The sequence below is a fragment of the Hyaena hyaena genome, unplaced genomic scaffold (assembly GCF_003009895.1).
Source record: "Hyaena hyaena isolate Hyena2069 unplaced genomic scaffold, ASM300989v1 scaffold_328, whole genome shotgun sequence".
Classification (NCBI taxonomy): Eukaryota; Metazoa; Chordata; class Mammalia; order Carnivora; family Hyaenidae; genus Hyaena; species Hyaena hyaena.
The window spans coordinates 1,519,540-1,533,632 of NW_024080958.1; positions in this window are offsets into that span (position 1 = coordinate 1,519,540).

A 14,093-nucleotide genomic window follows, 5' to 3' on the forward strand; every position below is an offset into this window, starting at 1 on the left:
TCCATGCTATTTATTTGGCTTTTAACTCCACTATGTTGCTAATTATGTTTTTATAGTCATGGTTTTCACATTATGTGTTCTGTTGACAGAAATGACCTGAACATATTAAAGTAAGTTTAAAAAACGAAAAGTTCACACACCTTTAAGTAAAGTTAAAAATGTTACAAAAATTACATTGAAAATGAAAAATTGTGCATGTAAGATTTTAAATTGTTTAAATGAAGAAAAATACAAGTATAAATGAACATTAATTTTTTTTAATAAAAATGAAACTAATTGCAAATTTAATATCCAACATTCATTCAGTCCCCGAAGCACAGAATTGGTGCCATGCTTCCCGTATATTACATCTAGATCTGCAAACATGAAAATATTGGAGCAAAATGAGTTGTTGAATGTTGAGAAATGGTTCCCAGACACCATGTGTAATTGTAAATACCATGGTAATTTGCAAGGACCTCTGGGACTTCACACATAATGAAAAGCAATAAAATTAATGTTCTACAATACTAGCAACGGGTTGTTTGTTATAAAATAATTTATTGCATTTGTGCTTTCTGAACAGAAAGGTTTGACAGGTTATTCTTTCTCCTGTGTCAGTAATGTCCACAGCTCAAATTGTCCACACCATAAGTAGTCTGGGAAGCAACACAGTCCACAAAGGCATTCAGACACCATCATCTTTTGTTCTTAGAACACCAAAGCAGGAGATCTAGAGACTGGTATGTGGGTCATACCAGAACGGATGTTCAGAGTAGTGAGTTATACTCTGCCAGCTCTGATCTCAGTTACTAAGGTCCTGTGTGTTCTTTAAATAAATTCATGTGTGTTTGTGATATTTGAGTCTGTCCAAAGTGCAGGGCCTGGTGAAGTGCCCAAGAAGACCCAGGTGGGTGATGGCTGCTTACAGTCAATCGCCCAGATGGGAGAGCTGAGGTCCCCACCTAGGGTGGTAAGGATAGAGAAAGATATTGTTCAACATCATGAGTGAAAGGTCATTCCATTTGGATTCATGCTTCTATGGAACCACACAGAACCCAGGCATCTTGTGCCTGGGTTTGAGATCTCTTTAATTAAGGAAGCAAAATGGTTTTACCCCAATTGAGACCAGCTGGTAATTAAGTCCATTCAGGGAAAGTAAAAAATAATTCTTTGTCCTTATGGCAGCCTCTCTCGACCCTATTACCAGTTTAAAACAAGACTCAGTGCTTTGATGCCTCCCAGGGACAGTCTCAAGTCCAGATTATTTGAACAAGAACCGATAGTTTACTGGTCAGAAGGGAAGAGGACTACATCCTCAGAAATCTAACAAACGTAACGCCAACCCTCCTTTCAGTCTTTTTATTATTATTATTTTTTAATGTTTATTTATTTTGAGAGAGAGAGAGTCAGTCCCCTATGTGGGCTATCCTATGAACCGTGAGATCACAACCTGAGCCGAAATCAAGAGTCGGTTGCCCAACTGACTGTGTCACCCAGGCACCACAGTCTTTGTATTCTTTCTCCCCATAATCGGTTCTGTTCTCAGCCAGATAGTCTCCCCTTCCTCCCATTAAGCCCCCATCCCTGTCTTACTCTAACCTTGCCTCAGCTGATCCTGTCTTCACAGTTTGCACCCCCAGGCTCCAGCGTACATCCTTGCCTGTGCCCACCCAAGCCCGCACATGGATGAGTTCCCCCCGGGCCTCCCTGTCTTTACAAGATGGGGACTGGGGTAGAGAAAAGACGGTCAGACAGACTTACAGGACATTCTGATTCTTGTTGCATGGGTCTCAACCCCTCTATCTTCTGCCTGGCCGGGGCTGCACACAGACCAGAGCAGGAGACTAGGAAACCGGGGTTCCAGGTCTGGCTGTGGGCTCCCTAACAGAAGAGAATGAAGTAAGTTAATGGCATTCTCACTCTCTGCCCACACTCTCCCAGGCCCTCCTCCCCATGCTCACATGTATCTGGAGTTCATGGATCATGGGGCACTGAAGAAGTGAGGCTGAGATCTCCCTGAGAGGCCAGACCACCCTGACTGAGCTCCCCCACTCAGCACCTTCCCCCAAGAGCTGAATAGCTTGGCTTGGCTTTTGAGCTGATTCTCCCTAATTCTCTGACCCCAGGTTCATGGAGAACAGACCAGGGGAAGGGTTTTATGGGCTAGAGGTGAAGGGAGGAGGCTTCTCTTTGAGATAATGTTGGTTCCCAGGAAATCTTCCTTCAAATAAATATGCCCTACAGCAGCCAAGTATAAGACTGTTTTCCAAACATGGAATCACTCTGCCACCACTGGGCACTCTTCACACTGTTCTTTGAATCTAGAATGTTCTCCAAAAACTCTACTCTTCATTAAAAGAATAAGAAAATTCATTGCAGCCATAACCAAGAATGAGATACTTAACTATAGAGAAGAAACTGATGGTCACCAGAGGGGAGGGAGTGGAAATAGGTGATGGGGATTAAGGAGGGCACTTGTGATGAGTACCAGGTATTTTGTGGAAGTGTTGAATCACTATATTGTACACCTGAAAATAATATTACACTGTATGTTAACTGGAGTTTAAACAAAACTTAAAAAATCAAATTAAAAAGTAGAAAAAGGAAGGCATAAAACAGCAAAACAAAACATTAATTTCAGGGGCACCTGGTGGCTCTGTTGGTTGAGCATCTGACTTTGACTCAGGTCATGATCTCGTGGTTTGTGGGTTTGAGCCTGGTGCTGGACTCTGTGCTGATGGCTTAGAGCCTGGATCCTGCTTCAGATTCTGTGTCTTCTTCTCTCTCTGCCCCTCCCCTGCTTGCGTGCTGTCTCTATCCCTCAAAAATAAACATTAAAAAATGATAGCCAAAGGGTCTCCTTTGGGGAAACAATTGATAAATGCCATTTGTTGAATGTATAAATGAACAACCAACTCTCTCCCTCACGGTTTTGCAGGAGCCCCTGCCCTTGCAGAGGCCCTCTGCAAATAACCCGTGTGCCTGTACCAGGAGCTAAGCCACCAGCCCCTCATGGCCGTGGATTCCCAGGATAAGCAGAGCCCTGCTTAATGAAGAAAAGCAAGAGCAGCAACCCATGTCCAAGTAATGAGTTGGAAATACCTTTTGAGCTGTTGGAGGAATTAGCACAAATTAGCATTGCTCTGAACCACTTAGGCACCTCCAAATTCACTTTTCACTGTAGACTGAAACCATCACAACATGACACCAAGAGAACTGACAGGTGGACCCACATCACACAAGGGAACCACATTTGGAAAATATAAGCAACTGAAGCGACGGAGTGGAGATATGGACTAGCAGAGGAATTAGGTTGCGTCAAGGACCTTGGAGACAAACTTACCCAGCCCCTCACATTACAAATGGGCTCATGGAGAGCAGGGTGGGGAAGGGCCTTGGGAAAGGCTTGCAGCTGTTAGTAAGTGGGCTGGTGGGAAACCCATCACAGGCATGAAGGAAGGGGAGGACATCATTGCCCCAAACCTAGTTCCTGTGGGCACAAAAGCAGTCTTGCCAACAAGCGCACACATTAGCAGGGACCTGTTCCATAACACAGCACAGATGTGTGGAATGAAAGCTTCATGTGGAATAGTTTTGTGGTCCTGGATCCATGGTTAGCTCACCTGAACCACGTCAATTGGAGAGAACTCCGGAGAGGGTGATATGACAGAACTCTGTCCAGACTAAGGTTTGCCTTCATGGTGAAATGTTTTCTTCTTGCCAAGAGACAAAACCTAGAATGCAAATTTCTGGTATCCTTCCCTGGAACCAGAGGAGGAGAAGGAAGAGGAAGACTGGGGATCTTGGAGAGAAGTGATGGGGTACCAGAAAGGAGACAGGGGGCCATCCTTATGTCTCAGCCAAGCCACTCATCCAGGTCACTTGGTTTGACACCCACTGATCTCTCGGCACCATGTAGTATCTCCATCTTACAGCTAGTGAAACAGTGGCTCATTGAGTTTTGCTAAGTACCCAGGACATGATCAAGTGAATGGCCAGAAGGTAATTCTCTTCTGTGTAGCTAATGAAAGGGTCAGGACCATGCCTAGCTAGGGTTTTTGGCTCCTGTGCAGCTCTCTTTCTTCTAGAAGGTACACAGCAATGAAAAAAAATGTGATTGATGAACAGTCCATCAAAGAATAGTTGCAGGGAGAAGGATAAACGGGTCAGAGATGACCCTCCCCACAAATTCACTCTTTACGTGGGGAGAGCGAACAAGAGGCAAAGGAACCAGGACTCAAGTCCTGCTCTTTCCATTCCCTGTGTTAGGAATGGTCTCACGCTGGTATTTGGGAACCTCATTTCCTCCCTCTTTTTTTTTTTTTTGAGCTTTCTGCTCACATGTCACTTCCTCAGAGAGGCTCTCCTTGAACACTATATGTAAAATAATTCACTCTCTTCTCCCAGGTCACTCTGCAAATATTACCCTGTTCTCATTTCAGGAAGAGATCTACTAGAAAGACAAATTAAGGAAACAAGTGCATTAATTGCCAATCTCCATCAACAGGGTGTTAGGCTCACGAGGGTATGGACTTTTCCATCTCCTTCACCAAGGATCCTCAGTGCTTTCCGATGCTTGGGATGTAGGCACTCAATAGTAGTCCTGGATAGATGGATGGATGGATGAAATTTGAAATCTGTCCACTGGATTGAGACTTACACCATGCTCTCTTGAAGGCACCCCCACTCTTGCTCTTATCTCATTGTCCATGTGGTGGTTTCTGTCCTGGGATGCCTTTCACTACTTGAGTTGCTCTTCCTGAACCTTTTTCTCTGGATCTGTTTCCCTTTCAACCTCCGATAACCACTAGAAGTGCCTTCGAGATTTGTTCACATCAGATATTGGGCAAACAAGTTGTCCTGAATTTGCCTGCAGTGAACTTGGTCAAGCTGTTTGAACTGTCTAGGCCTCCAAGTCACAGAGCTACTAAGTGACAGGCTGGGGCTCAAGTCACGATGGTTTGTAGCCCTTTCTTGGGTTGCATAAAGATAAATGGGTCAATGCGTGCCAAGTTCTCTGCACAGTGACTGGCACACAGGGGAGCTGATAAATGTTGGCTCTACTCTGATCATTGCTGGTAAGGCTGGGGGTACACATCCATAGGATGTGACAGGGAAGAGTTGGCCTATTTAAGGGTATGGTCAAGGATACCTGAATAAAGGCAAAGAGAGGAGGTGACCACTGGAACTCAGGGACAGGTGCAGTATCAGGAAGGACCCTCCAACAACTAAAGCTGGAGGGTCTGGAGGGAGTAGGTAGCAATGTGCAGTTGGTAAGGTGCTTCTGTATGCTGTTCAAAAGTGAGATATTTAACCCACAGTTGCATATGATCTTCCTTTCCACTCAGACTTTTCCTTCACCGCATTCCCCCTCTGTTTGCTTGGCTTTGGAGTATTTTAAACATTTTTTAATGTTTATTTATTTTTGAGAGAGAGACAGAGAGAGCAGGGGAGGGGCAGAGAGAGAGAGGGAGAGAGAGAGAGGGAGACACAGAATCCAAAGCAGGCTCTAGGCTCTGACCTGTCAGCACAGAGCCCGATGTGGAGAACAAACTCATGAACTGAGAGATCATGACCTGAACTGTATTTGGACACTTAACCAACTGAGCCACCCAGGCACCCCTGGAGTATCTTAAATCTAGCTAGGGAGGCATTAGGTTTAGTGAATCTTTAATTTGTGAATTGCACACAAAAATCTTACCAAACCCAGTCCCTTCCATGGACAATTACTGTAAGAACTGCCATGTAGGAATGGCCTCCAGAATGTTGGTGTCTTCTGTGACACTAAGTTGCAAGACCATGGGCTATATTGTCATCCAGATGTGTGCTATGGACCCTCGCCACTAGAAATATGTGAGTAGTGAGGGAAAGATGTGGGAGCCCGACAGCGACCACAAGAAAGCGTGGTTAGGGACGCGGGGATGTGCCTGCACACGGGGCTCCCTGCCTGGGCAAAGCATGCCTGCAAACAGGGTGCTCTGCCAGGAAGCCTGCACACAATATCCAAGTTTAATGGTCCGCTCACATTATGAGGCAACATGCCCTCCTTAGAAGTAAGGAGGAGGCTGGAATTGTGAGCAGGCCTCTTAGTAAACATGTTGTGGTCGCTTCCTCCCTTTGCTCCCCCCTGTCCTTGAAATGTGTTTGGCTACTTGCCCTTAATTGGTAAAGGAATGCATCTTGTAGATTTCAGTTTGTATCCAGTTACCGGGGTATAAAATAAACCGCAAGAGGGGCTTGCGTAGAATTGTTCCTCCGGCCGGAGTTGTGTCTGTGTCTGTCTTTTGTGTGTGTCTTGTCCTTTGTGTCATTTCGTCCGCAACAAAAGAAGGGACTTGAAGTATACGAAGCCAGAATCTAGTCTGTGGGAAATTCTTCCAGCCAACAGATGTATAAAATTATAAGCAGAGAGTTCAGTTTGCATTGACCCCCTTGGTCAAAACAGAAATATTCTATCAGAGAGAAATTCTATTTCACTCTATTCCCATAAAAAAAAATTTGGCATGTTAATAATGCAGTGATGGCAGTCTTCAAGCAGCTAAAAATAAATGTCAAATTTTGTTTTCTCTGTTGAGAGTATGACCAAATTGATGAAAACTTCATGGTCATAAAGAGAAGACAGATGAAAATGTAAGGTAGACACATGTTCGTTTTTTCAAGTTGTGTTATTTGTAAGTCTTTTTAAAAAATTTTTTGAAAGCTGTTGTGATTTCGCTTCTCATTCTTAACACACATTCACTCAATGCCTAAATTTATAGTTATACTTTTGTATTCTTTCTCTTCAGGAGGGCCTGAAGTCTGTGTAAACTTCTACCCAACAAAACTAGCTCTGGCCCTGGCTATGGCATTAGGCAGAGAAACACAGGCGCTCCTAATGGGATCTGGCAACGAGAGAGCTGACCTCTTTATCTTGGAGCCCAACTGAAGCCAGAAGCCAGGGGAGCCCAATTATTTTAGTCCCTTGAGCTCAGCCTCCCTGGGCACAAAGTGGAGCAGCAAAGGAGCAAAGGGAACGTTTTCAGCACGATGATGGAAACCCTCACGTTGCCAGGAAGGGTCTTACACAGAATGGCACTCAGGGGCCCAGTTTCACCTGTGCCCACCCCCAGTCACCCCTCCCCACTGGAGAAAGAATGGCTTTCACAATTAAAGGCACAGAGGGATCCGTAGTACCTCCTGCCCTCCTGCGTTCTCTCGCATTGCTACCTGCTGGCCCCCAATAGGCAGGGACTGTGAGGCCCCCAGGTAGCCAGTGAACACGGGAGGGCTTATCCGCCTCATCAGGAAGCTCATTTGAGAATGCGGTTTAGCTGTACTGGAATAAAGTCCCTTCCAGCTCTACCTGATGATAGCAAATGTAATATAACAATAAATAGCATGGTTATTATGGTCTAGTCCAACCCCCACCCTTTACAGGTAAAAATGTATTTTGCTCTCAAAATAAATATTCCATTAAAATATGCTTTATGTCTAAGTGTTTATTATTTAGCTTTCCTTTGTATCTCAAGTTTAGCAGTACTTGAGCACACAGATGACTCCCAGGTTTTAGAGGGTGTTTATGTGAATTACAAAGATAACTGCCAACAATGATCCTCTTTCATTCTATCTGAGAAACCTCTGAGTTTCCAATCGTGATTTTCTTGTATGGACTTCATACTGAAATCTCTGCCAAAATGAATAAAGACCAGAAAGAGGAACACTTTTTCCCTTTAGACTACACAGCCCTTTAAAAGAAATGGGTTTGCAGAGTGTTGAGGCTGGTAGAAATGACCTGTCAGGTTGATGATTTCCAAAACAACGCGTAAATGCTTAGTTTTCAAAGGGTCACGTTACTTCTGTTCCTCGGGAAAGTTTGGAGACAGATTAAATATGACGACAATAGTGACGAGGAGGACAGGTTCCAGCTGGAGGGGGGGGCAGGGAGGTGACTCCCATGCAAGCTGCTTGGTCTGGAAGCACCTGCCCAGGTGATTTTTATTTATTTAATTGTTTTTAACGTTTATTCATTTTTGAGAGAGAGCATGGGAGAGGAGCAGAGAGAGAGACAGAGCATCCAAAGCAGGCTCTGGACTGAGAGTGGAGAACTTGATGCAGGGATGGAACACAGGAACCACGAGATCGTGACTGGAGCCAAAGTCAGATGCTTAACCAACTGAGCCACCCAGGCGCAGCTCTCCAGTGATTTTTTAAAGCCATTAGACCGGCTCCAGAATCTCCGGAGGCCCACCCGTGTAAAGGAAGGTTCTAGGAGCTCTTTATAAACCGGTCTTCAAAATGCCTAGGAGCAGCACACACACACATCCATGCTTCAAATTCCCTTATTTGGAAGCTGCAGGATCAAACTCTTCAGGTTTGACATTGAAGGGGCAAGGGTTCGGAGCTGGGGACAGATGTCTCAGGCCCAGCCTCATTGAAGCTGCTGAGATGTTGGGGAGCTGGCTCTTCCGCAGTCCGGTTCACTAATTGCCCTTGAGCTTTGGGAGAAGATTAAGGAATTGATGGCTGCACATATCGGGCTCAAAAAGGTAAATTGGAAAGAATGCAGGTTCTTTGTGCATCACTTCTTAGAAGTAACGATGTTTGAATCAGCTCTCAACTGCTTTACCCAACAGCTGTGGTTTGTTTTGTGTTTATAAAAGAAAACTTGAAGATTTCAGCGCAAGGTCCCTAGAATAGCAGCACTGACATCCTCAGACAGGCTGCGCTGGGACCTGTATTTTAAGGAGATCCTGTGACTGGTACGCACAGTAAAGCAGTGCTTCTCAAACTTCAGAGTTCAACTCACAAGCTTATTACCCACGAGGCCCAGAGAGGTCTCGCCCTCAGTCCCAGATCTGTAAAACCAACATAAAATGACAGGCACGGAGAAAGCAGGAGGTAGGCTTGTAAGAGGTGAGTTTAAGAGATGAGGATCCGGGCACCTGGCTGGTTCAGTGAGTTAAAAGTCCAACTTCATCTCCGGTCATGATCTCATGGCTCATGGGTTCAAGTCCCACATCGGGCTCTGTGCTCACAGTTCAGAGCTTGGAGCCTGCTTCGGGTTCTGTGCCTCCCTCTCTCTCTGCACCCCCCTCTCAAAAATAGGCATTAAAAAAAATTTTTTTTTAAAAGGATGAGGCTCAAGCACTCTTACCCACTTGTTTGCAACAACATCGTGGTTCACTTCTTTCAACCCTGGGTTTTGCTCTGTGACTCAGGGCCCACTTGTCCAGCCCCAGGACACTGACCTTCATTTTCTTACTGTCTCCGTCCCTGCTTGCTGCCCCCACCCTTCACCCCTGGTTCGTATTACCATTAATTACAGTGTATGGCCCTGCATATGCCGCTTGCTCTGATAACATAAAGTGTGCCGGCTTCCCCACTGAACCGTGAGCACTGGCTCCCCTCTCATTTTCGAAGAGCAATAGCAGTGCCATGGCAACGTCTAATCCCTAACCCCGAGATGGGGGTGGGGTGGAGAGAATCAGAGCAGGTGTTCTTGAGAAAGGAAACAAAGAATTCGCCAGATGAAGGCAGACACGATCAGCATTCTAGGCCAGTGCTTCTCAAACGGTCATGTGCATACAAGTCCTGCAGACATTTGCAGATTCTGGTTTGGGAGGTCAGGGATGGGACTGGAGATGTGGTCGTTTACACGAGATAACAGGTGATTCTAATGCTACTGGTCCACAGACCACACTTTAAGTAGAAAGTTCCAGGCAACGTGAAGGCAAGGATCTTACTGTTCTATTCACTGCAATATCAAGATCATGTGTGTCTACCCCAGAAAAGGTGTTTTACAGATTAATAAATACATACTTCCTGAATTAAACACTTCATATCTGAGATACCACCTGGGTGCTTGAATTCTTGTGATCTGCAAGATATAAAGTATGTTTGCTTTGGCTGTAAAATCAGGGCTGGTACTACATGCAGTGAGGCACAGACAGGTTGAGTTATTTGTTCAAAGTCACACAGTTATTGTGGTAAGTTGTTCCTTACCACATATTCCGTGTTGCTGGTCTACATTTCCTAATCTCCCTTGCAGTCAGTTGAAGCTGTTGAACCAAATCTGGCCAATGGACTGTTGGGGATATGGCATGTGTCACCTCGTACCTGAGACAATTGTGAGCCAGCCCTCTTTCTCCTCCACCACTTTCCTGTCTATTTTGTACTCAGCCGTCTGAAATATATGGCCCCCAATGTAAGTTAGTAGGAATGCTGTCCCCCCCTCTCCCCCCTGCAGCGAACCTCACCCAAGGATACATGAATCTTAGCTGAATCTGAACTGCCGCAAATTAGAGTTTTGTTATAGTCTTCCATCTAATCTGGGCTCGGTGCTGCTGTCACACAACTCTTCGCGTAAGAGACTTTTTGTTCTGACATCCTACATCCTCTAGAGGTGAGCATATCCTCAGGACAGTCTGGAGTAGGCCTGCCACAGTCCAGCCTACAGGTAAGCCCAGATGCTAGGCGCTGGGCTGTGAAAAAGGAATGATCAGCGTCCTGGAAAATGTCTGAAGGCATGGGAGCTTTAGCAACAGCCTGGTGAAGGTTCATTCTCGGATGGGCACTGTTTCCTTTCTAGCTGTTCTTTATCCATATGGAGGTTAGCGTGCTTGGCAGGAGGCAGACCTTGCTTTCGGAGGTTTTCGGGGCTGCATTCATGAGCTGAATGAAAACTTATTTCTGGAATGTTATTAATACACTCCTTTTCAAGTGATTGGCTTTATGGCTTCTATTGATTCAGATGGGGGATATAGTTTTCCCACACGACAGCGTATGGACTTTTGTGTCCCGCAAAATAAGGTGCTTCATCCTACATATGAGTAAACCTCAAAAAGACGTGGCTCTTGTTTATATTGTTCTAAGTATATGGAATTGAATTACATAGAGGAGCACAAGTCACTCAATAAAAGATCGATAACGTGAAAAAATATATGATCGTTGTAGAAATCAAATCCGTATTTGAGACTTTCCAACCTTCCCCTTCCCTCATCTGTGTTTCTCCTTTTCTGCCAAACCCTTGAGGATGTTTTTGCTGGACGATTAACCCTTCAGCTGAGGACCAACTGATCTCTATTCTCTGAAACAATTTGCTTCAAATGGAGAGGTGAAGAAAGTGACCTACCCATACATATCTTGACAATAGAATAGTATAGAGATATATTAAAAGAGGAAATTACAGGACCCGTACCATTTACATAGATTCTAACATTAAATCTGTAAACTCAGCAGTATATACACATAAACAGATCATGACAAGATGATCATAAATAGATTCCATGACCTTATGGAATATAAGGAAGATTAAAGATGTGAAATGTATTCAAGTACTATACTACCTTAAAATTTTAACAGAGAAAAAGTACTCAAATACGTTACATAAATTTAACAATTGTGGTTGGGGCAGGGTGTGGAAAGACAACTTATAGATGGAAGGGAACTGCCTTAAGTGGATAAAATATATCTTCCAAAAACCTATGGCAAAAATTATGCTGAAACTCTAAAATTACGGTGAAACTCTAAGGAAAGTTGGGTCTCTTCCAGTATCATTTCTTTCAAACTCTAATCTTCTGCTTGCACAGAAAATACAAAGAGGCCCATTTTAATTTATAATTTCATATTACACTGGTTAAGACTTTTCTAAACTGTAGAGCAGAAGTGATAAGTGCATTCCCACAAGACCTATTTCTTGTACTGATGTGTAGAAAATCCACTGGTTTTTATTTTTTATTTTTATTTTTTAATTAGGCTTCATGCCTGGTATGGGGTTCAACTTGGGACTTGAACTCATGAACCTGAGATCAAGACCTGAGCTGAGATCAAGAGTCAGATGTTTAAATGACTGAGCCACCCAGGTGCCCCTGCACTGATTTTTAAAATGTTGAATTTGGGGCACCTGGATGGCTCAATCGGTTAAGCGTCCGACTTCAGCTCAGGTCATGATCTCACGGTTTGTGGGTTCGAGCCCTGCATCAGGCTCTGTGCTGACAGCTCAGAGCCTGGGTCCTACTTTAGATTTTGTGTCTCCCTCTCTCTCTGACCCTCCCCTGCTTGCGCGCTCTCTCTCTCTCTCTCTCAGAAATAAATAAAAACATTAAAAAATTTAAAAAAAGATAAAATATTGAATTTGCAGTTGGCAATTTTGCTATCTTACTGCAAGTGATATGATGGTCTAAAATTCTCTTTCTTCCTGCTTCATCGCTTAATTGATTATGCAACCTATAGTTTTTTTTTATTGTTGCCATGAATGAAATCTTTTCCCCTAAAGATTGTGTGGTCCAACACAACTTTATTTCTATTACATTGTCAAATCAATTACCAGACTGAATGGTAATAACATGTTCCCACTGATGCAAATTTTCTTCAAATGCATCTGTAAATTCAGTGCTCTTCCAATCAAAATCTCAACAGGGATTTTCTTTTTTAAAAATTTTCTTTTGTAATTATTTAGTTTTGAGAGAGAGAGAGAAAGAGAGAGACAGGGGAAGGAGCAGAGAGAGAAGGAGCAGAGAGAGAAGGAGACACAGGATCTAGCAGGCTCCCGGCTCTGAGCTGTCAGCACAGAGCCTGATGTGGGGCTCAAACTCACAAGCCATGAGATCATGACCTGAACTGAAGTCAGACACTTAAATTAGTGAGCCACCCAGTCACCCTGGGCTGATTTTCAAGTGCATATGGAAGAGTAAAGAATAGCCAAGACCGTTATATAGCTTTATAATATCTGCCAAGGAACATCTCTTCACTGTGTATGTACCTTGTCAGTGGTAAACTATCTTATTAGAATTAACTTTGAAGAAGAATGGCAATAAACAGTGTAATGCAGCAACACAGAAACTCAGCCACGGATCCACACAAATATGGAACCTGGATATATGGAGGTAGAGTTCCACACTAAGATCAAAGCATAGACTCTCTGATAATGGGTGTTAGGACGTCTGAGTGAGTAATTCACCTGGTTCTGACATATCAAAAGATTTGGACCCAGAGCCTTTCGGAAAAGAGTTTGACAAAGCCTGTATCTGACAGTTTGTATTTTGTCATAATCTTCACTGTTGTATGGAGGTTTATTTTTTAATATTAAACTTCTTAAAAAAAACCCTTTTGTGACTTCAAGGTAGAGAAGGATCTCTAAAATAAAGCACAGAAACACCAAACCCAAAGGAAAAAGTTTTTTCTTTGTGGGGATTTTTAACAGTATCTACATTTTCTTTTAAAAGCTTAAAATAAAGAATTCAATGGTAAAACGGATGAGCACTACCAGCAGGACACACACAGAAAAACTATAATGTCCAATAAGCACTATCTCACTAGGAATCAGGGCAATGCAGATGAAAACAGTACATCGCTTCTTCAAGTTTAGATATTGCCAAATAGCACGTTGTGAAGTCCCTATTTCTCCACAGCCTCACCACCTCTTAGCAGACTGTTACCATTTCACAACTGTCAGATGGACAAGTTGGTTTCCATACCGGGCAATTGCCATTCATGCTCCTCCAGCACTCAGCCTGCGATCCGTGGGTGTTAGAGGTCAGTGCTGGTCCACACGCTGACTGCACTGTCCCTTTGGGAGGCGGTGTGCCACTTTTGGGGCAGTGGGGCGTGAGTGTGAGTTCTGTGTGTTGTTTTCCGTCCTGTGCGGGATCGATGAGGAAGCTCAAGCGGTTCAGATGGTGCAGCTATGGGATGGGACCCTCCATGAGACAGGCCCCTCACACTGCGGATGCAGTGTGAATGAGAAATAAACATTTGTTTGGCCCACCAACAAGGGTTGTGAAATCAATGTTAAATATAACCTCAAAAAGTCACATGTGCAACAATTTTTCTAAGGTATCCATCTGGTGATAGAACTGTGGGCCATTAATGCAGAATCTGGCACAGAACCGACATTTCCTTAATGTGAGTTAGTGCAACCTAGCCTGGCCTACCCTAGTTTTAGAGGCCTGTAGATAAATGAAATCCAGTTCTTCCTATCAAGGAGCTCAGATAAGTAAGCTGTTACAACACAGTATGTTTTACCTTGTCGTAGGCTGTTGAGTGTGGTAAACACTAGCCACATATGGGTAATGGACATTTGAGATGTGCCTCGGGAGACTGAAGAACTGAATTTCTAATTTAAATGGAAAAAC